Here is a 12471-nt window from a genome sequence, read left to right on the forward strand (position 1 = left end):
TAGAAGAAGAAGGATGGACACTAACGATAGGTTGGTTGCAACAGGCAGTTAGGAAAACCTCTAACAGTCAAAACTATTCCTTTGGATGGAGGGGAAGACAACAGCAGATGTCTCGAAAGAAACCAGTGAGACATAGCATCCCTAATAGAGTCACAAGACCCTCTTCCCCAAAGAGGATAACTCATCGGCCCTTTCACAATAGAAACAACAGAGGAAGGGGCAATAGGGGAAGGGGGAGAGGCTCAAGAAGATAGGATGGGCGCCTCCCACCCATCACTCGGCCACACCAGTGGGGGGTTGCCTGCAAATCACTGGAAGGTGTGGCAGGAACTAGGGGCAGAGCAGTGGGTGGTGGATGTTCTCAGGATCGGGTATTTGATTCCGTTCGAGGTAACCCCGCCCCTGACAGATCAACCATTACCCCACGTCACTTATGCCCACAAATCTCAGAAGGCCACTATTCTGCAGGACGAAGTGAAGAAGATGATGGAAAAAGGAGCTGTGCAACAAGTATGCAGTCCGACAAAAGGCTTCTACAGCAGGATTTTCCTGGTACCCAAATCCAACAACGGGGAGTGGAGGACAGTAATAGACCTGTCAACGCTGAATCTGTTTATAAGGAAAACCAGTTTCAAGATGGAAACTCCGAAAACGGTTCTACAAGCAGTCAGAATCGGAGACTTTATGCTGACAGTCGATCTAAAGGACGCATACTTTCAGATACCAGTCCATCAGTCTTCAAGGAAATTTCTCCGCTTCAGTCTTGCAGGAAAGCTTTCGAGTTCAAGGTCCTGTGCTTCGGATTGACAACGTCTCCCCTCAAGTTTTTACAAGAGTGTTCACCCTCGTGTCGGCATGGGCGCACGCTCAGGGGATCAGGCTGATAAGATATCTGGACGATTGGCTGGTGATAGCAAAGTCCAGGGAGAAATTACTCAGGGACAGGGCGGCCCTCCTTGCAGCTTTGTCACAGCCTAGGTATTGTGGTGAATCAGCAGAAGTCGCAGCTGGATCCAAGTCAACGTTGGAATATCTGGGATGGTGATAGACACACACAAGCCAAAGTATCCGACAGACCAAAGAGTACAGAAATGCAAACAAGTGGTGAATGCCTTTCTGGGAAAGCACACACAGCAGCAAGACAGTGGCAGGTGGTGCTGGGAATCCTAACCTCCCTGGAGAAGCTAGTACCACAAGGAAGGCTCACCTCGGTCCCTACAATGGAGGATGAAGGAGTTTTGGTCACCAACAGTAGATCACCCGTACGAGCAAATTCCCTGTCGGCAGAAGTGAGGAAAGACTTGCTGTGGTGGGTGGACGACGACAATCTGACAGTGGGTGTCCCCCTTCAACAATCCTCCCCAGACCTCTTGCTGTTCTCGGATGCCATCAACTAGAAGGCTGGGGTAGACCCATATGGAGGAGTTGAGGTGTCAGCAAAATGGAGTTGCAAGGACAGAGAACTCCATATAAACGTGCTGGAGTTGAAAGCAGCTTTCCTGGCTCTACAAGAATTCAGGGAGAGAGTAAAGGGACACTCGGTGGTATTGATGTCAGACAACACCACAGTAGTAGCTTATATAAACAAGCAAGGAGGCCTAGTTTCTATCGGCAGTTACATGTGATGACAGTTCAACTTCACCAGTGGGCTATAGAGAACCTGGTAGACATCAAGGCCAGGTATATTCCGGGAAAAAGAAACATAGTGGCCGACAAGTTGAGCCGCAGGGATCAGATTCTGGGAACGGAGTGGCCCTCCCTACACCAACAGGTAGTGGACAGGATGCTCATGTTGTGGGAAGGACCGATCATAGACCTATTCGCAACCAGGTCAACAAAAAGTTGGAAGTGTATTGTTCAGTAGTCCCGGACGCAGAGGCAGCAGCAGAAGATGCGCTACAACACCCCTGGGACAATCTGGACGTGTACGCATTTCCCTCCATTTTGTCTAATCCGTCAGGTTCTGAACAGGTAATGCGGTCTCAGAACCTCAAGATGACCCTGGTAGCCCCGTTATGGCCGAAAGCAGAGTGGTTTCCAGACCTACTGGAACTCTAGTAGATGTGCCAAGAGAGTTACCTCCATGGAGCAACCTTCTGTGTCAGCCTCACGTGGAGAGGACCCACAGTCGGTGAAGTCCCTATCGCTTCACGGGTGGAGACTGTCAAGTATCTCCTCCGAGAGCGAGGGTTTTCGCAGAAAGCAGCAACTCAGATGGCAGGTAATATCAGAAAATCATCTGCGACAGTATACCAAGGGAAGTGGTCAGCATACTGTGATTGGTGTCGTAGGGGGAACGTGTCTCCACTCGGTACCACTATTCAGCAGTTAGCAGACTTTCTGATATATCTCAGAACAGAAAAACATATGTCTGTATCTGCAGTGAAGGGGTACAGGGCTGCTCTAGCCTCAGTCTTACCGAACGAAAGGAGTGGACATATCGTCTTCATGGGGAGTTGGCCATGCTGATGAGGGAGCGTTTTGAAACAGTCATGCCCACCAAAGGAGCTAAAAACCCCATTGATTGGGATCTGACCAAGGTACTGAGTAGTCTGACAAAACCCCCTTACGAACCACTAAGGCAGTCCACGGATAGGAGCCTGACCCTGAAGACAGTCTTCTTATTGGCCCTGGCTTCAGCCAAAAGGGTGGGGGAGCTACATGGCCTCTCATATCTCATAAAGCACTCGAGAGGGTTGGAGATCAATGGTGTGTGAGTTTGTCCCCAGAATTCGTGGCAAAGACCCAAATCCAACAATAGTAGACGGCAGATTCGACTCCTTACCATACCTTCCTTGGCAGACTTTGTAGACAACGCCCAAAGCTGAAATGCTCCTGTGCCCCGTCAGGGCACTAAGGATACCTAAAGAGAACAAGGCACCTCAGGCCGGGGTGCCAGAGGTTGTTCGTAAGTACAGGACGGAACAAGAAGGAAGTGTCCAAGAATACAATATCATTTTGGCTAAGGGAGACAATCAGAAATGCTTATACTGCAGAAGACAGAGGGTCAGATAGCCAGGTACGGGAGCTAAGAGCTCATGACATCAGGGGGGTGAGTGCTTCCCTAGCATCTTTAAGAAGAACATGTCTGTGGATAAAATTCTGAAGCTGGCGTGTGGAAGCGCCAAACAACTTTCACCTCATTTTATTTGAAGATGTTTGCCCATAGATCTTGGACACCTCTTTTCCTTGGGTCCAGTGGTGGCGGACCAACAAGTGATATAGTTCATCCAGTGCCCCTGGCGGGTCAGTTTGCGTCTAGTCTAAGATGAAGGTATGAAAGTAGAATGAATGGGATGACTGGTCTTTTTTCTTTACTACTTTCTTGCCATACTCCTTTAACTACGGGCAATATGAAGGAGAGTACCGTCATGTTGCTGGAACGGACTAGATGCAGGTGAGATGGTCAGCCATACTGTGAAGCTATCTTAGCTGATGATATACTTTCAGTAGCAACACACCCCTCTGGATAATAAGGAAAGAGGGGTGAAGGTGGATCCAGTCGCAAGGGACAAGAGTAAACAGTAGAATGGTATCTACACCCAGTGGGAGGAAACCAATAGATCCGCTTATATCTTTGGTCCTAGGTTCATTGTCCATTCTCTAGAATTTCCCTATATATTCGGAAATGGATAAGGTGGCAAACTTCCAGTCAGTTGTAGAGACTTACCTCCCTCCAATAGTAAGTCTATCCTAATGTTAAGACCGAAGGTTTGTTTCGTGTATGAACAAATACCAAATTTGTAACTAATTTGTATTTTTCATAACTAACAAACCTGAGGTCTTAACAGTTAAAGGCCCACCTCGAACACCCCTCTAGCAGTCTAAACTGGGTTAGAAATATAACTGATGGGTCACAGGTAGCCGTGGGCATTCTGGGTATACATGGCCCCGTGACCTGGTATAGATGCCATTAGTCCCTGGATCTCACAAGTGGTAATTTTAATTGCTACGGTTTCCAGCTTGGCGCTAGTAAATCCTAATGTTAAGACCTCAGGTTTGTTAGTATGAAAAAATACAAATTAGTTACAAATTTGGTATATTTGAGCCAGTGGTTCGGTGCGCTGAGTGAGACGATAGAGAGGGAAGAGGGGGTCTGCATGCTTGCTGGGAACGTTACCAGCTGGGCTGGGATGATTATTCGCCCATTTTTTTCACTTACACTTGATTTGCCCAAATCACTTCTTTTTGTCATGATAAAGTACCTATATTTAGTGAAAATTACTTTTCAAAATTTTTTACCACTGTAAAAGTAACTCTGCTCCATGATAAACACATGCTGCGTTCAGCTTCTGCGTGCCTTTGATTGTTTGTTTAAATGACTTCCTTGTGAAAAGTTATTTAACCACACTTTCCCTTTCTTGCATTCTTTACTTTTTACTTATTTGTTTGCAAAATCCTCAAGTTTATTTTAAATTCTGCTATTTGCCAACAGTAAGTTTATGTATTGTGGCATAATTAATCTCTCTCTTGCACTTAAGGTCCAAGTGTAAACACATCAACAATCATACTTTCTTGGTAACTCTCACTCACAGACACAATCGGACACACACTATTGATTCCTTTGATTATCATTGTAAAATGTGGATAAAACTGATTTTGTTACCAACTTTTGCCTACCGCAACCATTTCGGTTTCCTCAAAGGGTTTCAATCTCTCCTCCCTCCATCCCTCAGCAGGCTGTACGCCTTTTTCACCAAACAGTTCGTAAATCGTACTCGGAAACAAAATTTTTCAAAAAAAATCTTATGGGGATATTTGTTTCATATTTTGAACAGCCTTCTGGAGCAGATTATGTTCAAAGCATGAGGTAGTATACTACTGTACAGTATTTTTAAGGGTACAGTAATGTTGTAAGATGACTTTGAAATGATATAAAGGCATGTTAGGTTGATAGTTTAAGGTATATCTGGTGTTTGAACTATAGAAGCGTTTTTAGAAGGGGTCTCTAGTATTTGCGAATTTTAGCTATTCGCTGGCGATTGTGGTCCATAAACCCTGCAAATATCAAGGGTTTACTTTATGTGCTTGCAGGCCTGGACTTGGGATGAGTTGTTCTATATGTAAGCCACAACTACTATTGACAGCTTTTAAATGCTAATAGAAAGATATAACAGTAGTAAAGTCAATGGATGGTGTGTAATTAGGTGAATTATTGGTGCTTTTATTATCAATGGCAGAAAACAAATAAGTTGCTAGAAGTCATAGCCACCTGTAATATGAACTTTAGTCATTATTTTATTATTATAAATTTAAATTAAGAGGTATTATGTTACCAGATACTTACATCTATCATCCACCCACTTTAATTTAGTATATATTCATTTGCCAGCTAATTTTATAAATAAATTGCCATCATATTAAGTAGATGTTGGCATTTTGATTGTTCAAATTTTAGAATTTACAGAAAATTTGTACTATGCAACAGATTAGCAAAGCAATCACGTGTGAAAAGATATATATTTAGTGGGGAAAAAATGGGGTATAGCCAAGTAGTAAATCTTAAACCACCCTCCACCCCCCTCCCCACCCCCAGTCAATCTTGGCTTTACTTTTCTTGGCAATTTGGACATACTATGGGAACAAAATTCAGGAAATTAGTTTTTCTGTATTTCTTTTTGGTTAATTAAGATGTACAGTAGACCCTGGACCTTGACGGTAATCTGTTCCAGAAGAAGCATCAAGATGTGATTCAGTCAAGATCCGAAACAATTTTTTCATAAGGCATTTTTAATGCATTCTTGACCACCAGTTCCCCTAACCTTGCCTTTTTATACAAAATATTACACTTGAATCACAATTAAATAAATTCCGAGTTAAATAACATGTATTAGACGTCCTTTATTTTTATTTTTAATTGTATACTGCATAAAAAAACTGGCCCATTTCCAATGGAGCCGTATTACCGATGGTTGACTGAGCACCATAGGCTAGGCTAGGTATAGTATGTACTGTACTGGGTAAGCACAAAACTTGTTGCTAATAATAAAACATTGACAAACAAGCCTAATTATTACAGTAAATTAATCAAATATTAAAAATAAGATGCTAAATCAGTCACGCAAATGCCTCTCATACTTTTCAGTAATCTCAAGTTCAATTTTGGTTCTTACCATTTCTCTCTTCTGCAATGGCTGTCTTGGGACCCATGATTCAAACAAAATACAGTACAAAAAGTCACAAAAACTGAGGAAATATTCCTGTATAAGTGTGTACTTGCTTGAAACAATAGCAGCAGAGTGAGCTTGCTTTAAAGAACAGTGCCACCAACAATTCCACCAACAACTAGTGGTGACTGACCGAAACATTTTTGTTTAGAAAAATCATATGGTTCATCCGGTTGGATTCTGGTTTTTTGTCAGAGCTCTGATGCTAAATTTACTCAAAATTTTGCGTCGAAATCCAATTGTCAAGTTCTTATATGGTCGAGGACTGGGGTTCTACTGTACAAGTAATTTTTTTTTTTTTTAAATGCATTATAAAACTCTCACTTGACTATTTTTCTACCTAACAGGGTACTAGGTGTAAATATTTTTTGAAAATTAGAATTAATATTTATTCTTACCTCTTTTTTGTGTTTCAGGATATGCAAGTAATCTAAAGGTATTGTACAGTGCCGGAAAACCCTCTGTCTCTAAGGCAGCTTCTACGAGACATATACCAAATGTTCCTGAGAAAGTACTTGATGCACCGGAGCTTTTAGACGATTACTGTAAGCAATGATTTTATTATGTTTTTGAGGGAATTTGTTTTTTCAACAGTTTTGGTTAATATGTATAAGACAGCAGCCCTAAATTCTAAGTTCTATATAAGCAAATGTATTTATTTTTTCTCTTGTATTCTGTGAATGAAAATTATTGAGGGTGAAGGGTTTATGTCAGTTGGTGAAAATTAGAATTTTTAAGGCTTCTGAAGGCAGATTTATATTACTTTTCTTGAACTGTCAAGAAATGTATTTGTGATACCTCTACTTGATTTACACAAACTCCTTTAAGACACACAGATCATCAGGACACTTTTATTGGGCGAGACATGAAATGTTTCTTTCCCCTTCTTTAGCTTTTGCTTGCTTTTTCTCGCTGAGTTCTTGTCTGGTCTGTTGCTTTATCAGTGATTATCTGGCCTTCCTACAGGCTTTTGTCTTGCTGTTAACACATTTGTTCTGACTGTTGCTTGTCCTTTCTCATCACAAGTATAAACCATCTGATGATCTCGGTTTACTGTCTGTTTAGTCTGTTAGAAAACAAAACTTAGATTTTTTTTCATAGATAAAATCCGAAGTTTAAATTTTTTGAGTGCAATATATAGTTTTAAGAGGTTGTGGTACAAATGATAGTGAGAATTGGAGAAAAAGGTTACAGTCTAGAAAGAAACTGAAATAGACAAGATGAAGTAAGAAATAAAAAAATATAGAAAGCAAGCAACCATTGTGTTACTGTGATATCCATCTAAGTTGCATTGATTAAAAGAATTATTTGATTAAAGAGGATATGGGTTTAGGAATTTCTTGCCATGTCCTGTGCTGTTCTTTAAATAAGTTGCAATGCAAATGTATTTGTATTAATACAATCAATCCATCTATGAGAACACTATTATACCTTGCAATAGTGATGTTGGTTGTAGATTGCAGCTGCATTGGTTTTGGAAGTAGTTGTATATTAGATCTTCCATGAAACTATCAAAATAATATATGTTACTATGTAGAAAAGGATAGAGTTAGAAATTTTGGGCAGTGGTATTGGTATGCCAGATTTAAATGTTGACTGCTTTGGTTTTCAGCATGGATCTGTTATGAATTTATGCTAGACAAGTGAAATGCTTAACTATTTGATAAGGTTGGCAGGTGATTCAACAAATAAATCACCTGCCAACAAGAAAGGACAATAACTTTAGACCTAGTATTTGTGAACGAGATGAATTATGTTAAAGAAATAATAGTTTATAATGCGAGTATTTCAGACCATAATGTCCATAGAATTAACAGTTTCATTCCAAAGCAAAAGTGAAAATAGAGATAAGCAAGAAATGAAAAAGTGGGAAGGATATGGAAAATACAACTTCTACAGTAAAAATATAAAATGGTCAGAAATTAATGAAGAATTAAACAAAGATTGGGATAACATTTTCGTAAGTGATGACATAAGGGTAAATACGGAGATATATATAAAATATTGGAGATAATAGTGGAAAAATATATACCGAAGAAGAAAAGTAAACATCATTCATGCATACCAAGAGACAGAAGAATCTTGTTCCAGAAAATCAGAAAGTGGAAAAAAGGTCTTGCAAAAGAAAAAAATGCATGGAAAGTTATAGAACTAAAAAGTAAGATAGAAAATGCAGAAAAAAAGATTATACAATCAAAAGAAAATGAAAAACGGGACTTGGAAGAAAAAACCCTATTAATATCAGCAAAACCCCAAACTATTATACACATATGCGAAGAAAATGATAAAGAAGAATAGAAATAGGCCCTCTGAGAATTGAAGGGAGATTAACGAATGAAAAAAGGAAATTTGCAACATACTGGCAGAACGATATAAGAGAGAATTCACCCCTAGAATAGATAAGAAGATAATGATATAGAAGTAAGGGATGAAAATAGTGAATATTTAGCTGACATAGATATTAATGAAGCTGATATTGTGCAGGCTATTAAATGAAATTAAAAAATGGAGCTGCTGCAGGGCCTGATGGAATTCCTGCTATTTTGTTAAAGAAAGTAGTTCATTCTATCGCAAAGCCACTTGCAATATTATTAAGACAAAGTGTAGATACAGGCAAGATATGATGAGCACAAATTAGCGTATATTACCCCTACTTTCAAAAGTGGATCAAGACTAGAGGCAAGTAATTATAGGCCTGTGAGTCTAACATCACATATAATGAAAAGTGTATGAAAGGGTAATGAAGAAAAATATTATGAAACATTTAATAAAAAATAATTTGTTTAATAAAGGACAACATGGTTTCGTACCCGGAAAAAGTACACAAACCCAACTGTTAGTCCACCGTGAAAACATATTCAAAAATATGAAGCGGAAATGAAACAGATGTGGTTTATTTAGACTTTGCAAAAGCTTTTGATAAAGTAGACCATAATATATTTAGCGAAGAAAATTAAAGAGAAAACACAATATCGTGGATAAAGTAGGAAGATGGTTAAAAGAATTTTTACACAACAGAAAACAGATAGTTATTGCAAACGACGAGAAATCGGATGAAGCCAAGGTAATATCCGGTGTGCCGCAAGGTACGGTGTTAGCTGCAATACTGTTTGTTATTATGATTGAAGACATAGACAATAATGTTAAGGATTCGGTAGTGAGTAGTTTCGCAGATGACACAAGAATAAGTAGAGAAATTACTTGTGATGAAGATAGGAACGCTCTACAAAGAGACCTTAACAAAGTGATATGATTGGGCAGAGGTAAATAGGATGGTATTTAACTCTGATAAATTTGAATCAATAAATTATGGAGACAGAGAAAGAAAGCTATATGCATATAAGGGACTAATAATGAGACCATCACAAATAAGGAAGCAGTTAAAGACCTTGGTGTGATGATGAATAGGAAACATGTTTATGCAATGATCAAATAAGCAACTCTGTTGGCAAAATGTAAAGCAAAAATAAAAAGGGAATGTTGTTACGGCACTTCAAAACAAGAAAAGCTGAAACACATGATTATGCTTTATAAAACATATGTTCGTAGTCCACTTGAATATTGCAATATGATATGGTACCCACACTATCAAAAGGATATTGCACAAATAGAGAGTGTACAAAGGTCCTTTACAGCTAGAATAGAAGAAGTTAAGGACCTAGACTACTGGGAAAGACTACAATTCTTAAAATTATATAGTCTGGAAAGGAGAAGAGAACGCTACATGATAATTCAGGCATGGAAACAGATAGAAGGAATAGCAGAAAAATATCATGGAACTAAAAATATCAGAAAGAGCAAGCAGAGGTAGATTAATAGTGCCCAAAAATATACCAGGAAAATAAGGAAAGCACACAGGACATTAATCCACTACGCACCAGCATCGATAATGGCAGCGTCTATTCATGCGTTGCCAGCTCATCTGAGGAATATATCAGGAGTGAGCGTAGATGTGTTTAAGAATAAGCTCGACAAATATCTAAACTGCATCCCAGACCATCCAAGATTGGAAGATGCAAATATACCGGAAGATGTACTAGCAACTCTCTGGTAGACATTAGAGGTGCCTCACACTGAGGGACCTGGGGCAACCCGAACAAGATGTAAGGTCTGTAAGGTAAGGTGCTTCATTAGTTAGTTTCATTGTGAAGGAATTTGATTATTTGAAAATAATGATTGGATTTTGATAGAACCCTGTGAAACATCATGAGTGATCCCATACTAATGATAAATCTTTGTTAGGTATCAGTAAAGTTTGCCTTAGAGACCTTGCCAGATTGTCACATTTTCTACCCAGAACTTTGTGATATAGACCCAGTTTACATGGAAATCTGTTTCTGTTTTCTTTGTATTCTGTTTGATGCTTTGGTTTAATATTACAATCATAGGTGTCACTTATTGTTTGAACCACAGATGCCACCACAGAACCTAATTAATTTTGCTCGGCATGTGGAGGAGGGCGGTACTGATTTCCATTTCTCATTATTATCATAATTATTTATGTCAAACTTTGTAACAGTGCTGAATGTTAGATTAGTTTTCTGTTTTCTGTCTTGTGCACTTTTTGCCTGATTCCCAGTGTCGGCATCATTATCTATGTCTTTATTCTATGGTTTCCAGGGCTTTCTCACTGTTCTTCATTATGTTATGTCCATGATGACATTACTTCCCTCATCTCTTAATCTTATCCTCTGCTGAAAAGGTGGCTTCTCTTTTTTATAAGTACTATAAGTACTGTTTTGGTCAGTATTCAGTTCATCTCGTTGCTGCTACATCCTACATTTACTCTGTGGAAATTGATATACTTCCCTCATCTATAAATCTATTCCTCACTGCTGAAATGGTTGGCTTCCTTTATTTTTATAAGTACTAAAGTACTGTTTTGGTCAGGTATTCAGGTTCACTCCGTTGATGCTACAATTCCTAACAAATTTACTCTGTGGGGCAAATTGACTAACCTTGGCCATACTACATGGTTCAGTACCTATTTGTTTTCTCTACCAAACTTAGATCCTAACTCTCGTACCATTTCTCTTTTAAAGAGCATGCCAGTCACTTTCTTTTGGTTAAGCTCTACCTTTGTCTAATTTGACCCTTTTCCTTGGCTAGTAAAGTGCAGATGAAAGGTAGTGGAGAATAGTACTCATTTCAGGCCTAACCCCCATGAAATGAAATTGTGAGGCTAGATTTTTGTTAGTATTAATGTTAAGTGGATAAATGTTTTAAGGAGAGAGGTGCCCTTCTCGACTCCAATCCTCCCTATTGGTGTGGGCTTGGGAAAGAGAAAAAGTATAATCATGGCAAAGAGTAGCAATGCAAAGCTACAAATAATAAACTTTGGGGCAATCCCTTTCCCTTAAATGTGCACTAGAGAACATCAGAAATCAATTTCAGGGTGTTCAATATGATCTTCCTTGTTCTTCTAAGACTAAGTGTGTAGAGGAGATTGTTTTGATATCCACAGTCTTGTAGTCCTCGGCTTAATTCTAGCTTGGGTTTTTGTTTTTAATAAGCATTGTCTAGCTGTTTATCCAGTCCTGGGACCAACACCAAGTAGGGCTGGTTCTCCCCTCCCCTTTCCTTATGACAAGGGTCTAGTGATTACTATTATAGAATGGTTCCCTCCCACCCCTTGTGACTATGTTCTAGTGAAGGTGTTATTCTTCTGTAGAATGTTCGAGCATATGTTCTCTTACCTGCTGCTTTCTTCTTGATGATTCGTTCTGCAGTCTGGTTCTATGTTTGACTTTATGCTTCTTCTTAAATGTAGTTCTGGATTAGTAATATTAATAGTGTCTCAGGAGAAGTTTGAACGTGACGAACGGCATAAAGTTTTTTTTTATCCCCTTCTGTTCTTCCAGTGTATTAACATTTCTGCAGTCTCTTCCTCTGATTCTGCATTACTAGGTTATCTGCATATAGCAACCTTCCATTCTGCACTCATTTGTAGCTTCCTTCATTACTATGATTAGCAAGAGGGATTTGTTGCTGATCTTGGATAGATATTTTTAAGCTGATGGTAGTTTATGTTAGTACAGCATATGTACTGATTACTACTGGGAGCATTTACTTGGAATGGTAGAGAGATGTGTTATTGATGATCCTGTATGACTTGTCATCAGAAATGTCCTGGATGGGGTCAGTGATAAGAGCCAGTCTTTCATCTGCTTTTTTACTGGTAAGCTGACATTATTCTAAAGGTAAATATAAGTGTAATAAAAAATATATGAACATCTGAGCTTAACATACAATAAAGGAATATCCTATTACGTACGGTTGAAGTAACAGAATCATAGCTTGTGGG

General features: G+C 39.1%; 1 protein-coding gene and 1 pseudogene across 1 annotated transcript in view; one reads left to right on the forward strand and one right to left on the reverse strand.

The window, feature by feature from the left end:
- The window catches only part of LOC135222021 (cell division cycle protein 20 homolog), a 225595-nt gene that overhangs the window by 180767 nt on the left and 32357 nt on the right, over positions 1–12471 (reverse strand).
- LOC135222099 (cell division cycle protein 20 homolog) overlaps positions 1–12471 on the forward strand; it is a 102024-nt pseudogene that overhangs the window by 68178 nt on the left and 21375 nt on the right.

This window comes from Macrobrachium nipponense, chromosome 3 (assembly GCF_015104395.2).
Source record: "Macrobrachium nipponense isolate FS-2020 chromosome 3, ASM1510439v2, whole genome shotgun sequence".
In the NCBI taxonomy this organism is placed as follows: domain Eukaryota; kingdom Metazoa; phylum Arthropoda; class Malacostraca; order Decapoda; family Palaemonidae; genus Macrobrachium; species Macrobrachium nipponense.